Source organism: Amblyomma mixtum, chromosome 10, assembly GCF_055824585.1.
Source record: "Amblyomma mixtum isolate Tamu chromosome 10, ASM5582458v1, whole genome shotgun sequence".
Lineage (NCBI taxonomy): Eukaryota > Metazoa > Arthropoda > Arachnida > Ixodida > Ixodidae > Amblyomma > Amblyomma mixtum.
In genome coordinates this window covers 14,990,226-14,993,438 of record NC_143021.1, presented here as the reverse complement: position 1 = coordinate 14,993,438, position 3,213 = coordinate 14,990,226, and positions in this window count along the sequence as shown.

The window sequence follows — 3,213 nt, the reverse complement described above, 5'->3', positions numbered from 1 at the left end:
GCTTGTTGTCTGCAGACGAAAAGTATATTTGCTTCAGCAGAAGTCTAGGTACCAGGTAATTAATTCATGAGATAATGCAGCAGTTTCTTTTGCAACAAAATTTTGCATATCAAGAGCGCCAAAGAAACTGCTATGTCATTTCATGTGTTGACTGTCTGGTAGCTAGACCTCTGCTATAGCAAACACTCCTTTAATCTGTAGACAACTGGCCAAATGCGAGGCAAGAAGTACAAGAGAGCACACCAACAAATTTTATCGTACACCCTCAATACACACATTTCTCTCAAGCGTGCAAGATATCTGTACCTTCTCTTAAACTGAGCTCTTATTGCTCGTGAGACATCAAGATGAGCTCTTCGTAAAGCACCTTTAACTTTGGCTGCTGCGTAAATATAAGTAAATTGTGCAAATCTGACAGTCTTGCGATGCTTTCTGCAAGATGAAAGCTTCGAGCAGGCAAACTGTGCTTATTGAATTCATTCATAGTAGAACTACAAGTGAAATTTAGACTAATGAAGAAAAAAAGAGCCAATGTCGTTGGTTCTTAATGCAAGCTCTGTTCTGAGCGCAAAAAAAAGAGCAAGAAACGGCTTCAATCAAACAATCAAACATTTTATTGCCTCAGTAATACATATCTGCTTCTTAGGATTAAAAAAAAGTGGCACGCTGAATCAAAACACATGAAAAATACCTCAAGAGAACAAAAAGTGCCAATGGTAGGAACACATGGTAGCTGCCTGCCATATGTATGGTAGGCACCACGCCCACGTCTCCCATTATGACTCCGACACACATGTTTGCAGTCGCACTCCACAGCAGGCATAAAAAAGGCCATGGTTACTGGGTGAACAGAAAAATTAATGCCAATTTTCAGCACTCAATATTTTTTTCTCACTAAGTGCACATAAGCAGAAGAAAAATACACAAGACAGCCAGCAACTAATAACTGCCTATCATTCACAAGGGTAGAAACTTGGGCTATTCGGTAACGGTGATGCATGGTATGAGAGGTGGCGCAAAACGGGACAAGGGCAGAGAAAGACGCACACAACACAGGCGCTAACTTCCGACTGACAGAGCCCAGGCGACCGAGACGAACGTGAACCGTGAGGGCGAACAGGTGCATGTGCCAGGAAAAAATGAAAATCAGGTGAACGAGGAACTACGGACACGTACGACTCAGCGATTGTTTAAGAAGGCCAGTTCTCTTTTGGACAGGGAGATAGATGGCTTGCTGATACATTTCTCTTCAAAAGCAGCGATACGCGCTGCTTCAATAATTTCATGCGTTCACTGATTCCGGTGTCTGGCCACGATCGAGCACTTATCCAAAAATGACACACAACCCCACTCCTTAGAGTGCAAAACCAGATTACTGCCAGCAAAAGTTTGCAAATCGTTTTTGAGTTCACAAAGCTTATCATTCAAGCAACGACCAGATTGACCAACATACTACTTGCCGCAAAAAAGTGGGGTGTAATAAACAGTGCCTTCAGTCCATTTCACGAATTTTTTCCTGTGATTACTGGTGCACTGCAGCTTTTGGGGACGTTTATCGGCGGGCAAACAGCGCACCTATTTTTTTATGGGCTGAAAAACATTCGCTTTGTGCCAATTTAATTTAGGTTTTGGGTCTGGCAATAAATGTAGGGAATGGCGGCAATTCTGCCTTTCTTTCTGAAGGCACAGACGGTAGTTGATCTTCCTGGCACTTCTTGACTATGCCTTCAGCGACAGAAACACATATATCAGATGGGTAGCCTGCTTCACTGAACCTTGAGAGTTGTTCGTGACAGCTCTGGCTGATGAGGTGGGGGCATGACTTTTGCAGGGCAGTTTTTAAACAAATTAATAATGACATGTTTTACGAGTTTAGAATGTTCAGAAGTGTAAGGCAGTGCAGGCTGAAGATAGGTTATTTCTGTAACGACCGAAATAACCTACCTTCAGCCTGCACTCACCTACACTTCTGAACATTCTAAACTCGTAAAATGAGGCATTATTAATTTATGTTTGAAAAATGAACTGGAAAAGTCATGCCCCCACCTCATCAGCCAGAGCTTTCATGAACAACTCACAAGGTTCAGTGGAGCAGGCTTCCCAGCTGACGTCTGTGCTTTTGTCCCTGAAGGCATACTGAACAAGAAGCGCCAGGATGATCAACTACCGTCTGTGCCTTCAGAAAGAAGGCAGAATTGCCATCATTCCCTACATTCATTGCCTGTCCCACAATCTCGAGAAAATTGGAATGAAAGTGAATGTTCGCGTGCTTTTTTCAGCCCCTGAAAAACTAAGTGCGCTATCCAAAAAAACTTTACCCGCCGGTAGACATCTGCAAAAGCTGCAGTGCACCATTAGTCACAGGAAAAAATTCGTGAAATGTACTGAAGGCATTGTTCATGACATCCCACTCTCTTGTGGCAAGCGGAATGTTGGTCAATCTGGTCGTTGCTTGAATGAGACGCTTCGTGAACACAAAAACAACTTAAAAACTTTTGCTGGCAGTAATCTGGTTTTGCACTGTAAGGAGTGGGGTTTTGTGCCATTTTTGGACAAGTGCTCGACCGTGGCCAGACACCTGAGTCAGTGAACACGTAAAATTATTGAAGCAGCGCGTATCGCTGCTTAGGAAGATAAATATGTCAACAAGCCATCTATCTCCCTGTCCAAAAGAGAACTGGCCTTCTTAAACAATCGCCGAGTCGTACGTGTCCGTAGTTCCTCGTTCAAAAGATTTTCATTTTTTCCGGGCACATGCGCTTGTTTGCCCTCACTTTTCACGTTCGTCTTGGTCGCCTGGGCTCTGTCAGTCGGAAGTTAGCGCCTGCGTTGTGTGCGTCTTTCTCTGCCCTTGTCCCGTTTTGCGCCACCTCTCATACCATACATCACCGTTACCGACTAGCCCAAGTTTCTACCCTTGTGAATGATGGGCAGTTATTAGTTTCTGGCTGTCTTGTGTATTTTTCGTCTGCTTATGTGCACTTAGTGAGAAAAAAATATTGAGTGCTGAAAGTTGACATTAATTTTTCGGTTCACCCAGTAACCATGGCCTTTTTTACGCCCGCTGTGGAGTGCGACTGCAAACATCTGTGTCGGAGTCATCATGGGAGACGTGGGCGTGATGCCTACCATGCATATGGCAGGCAGCTGTCAACTGTTCCTACCATGTGCACTTTTCGTCCCCTTGAGGTATTTTTGATGTGTTTCGATTCA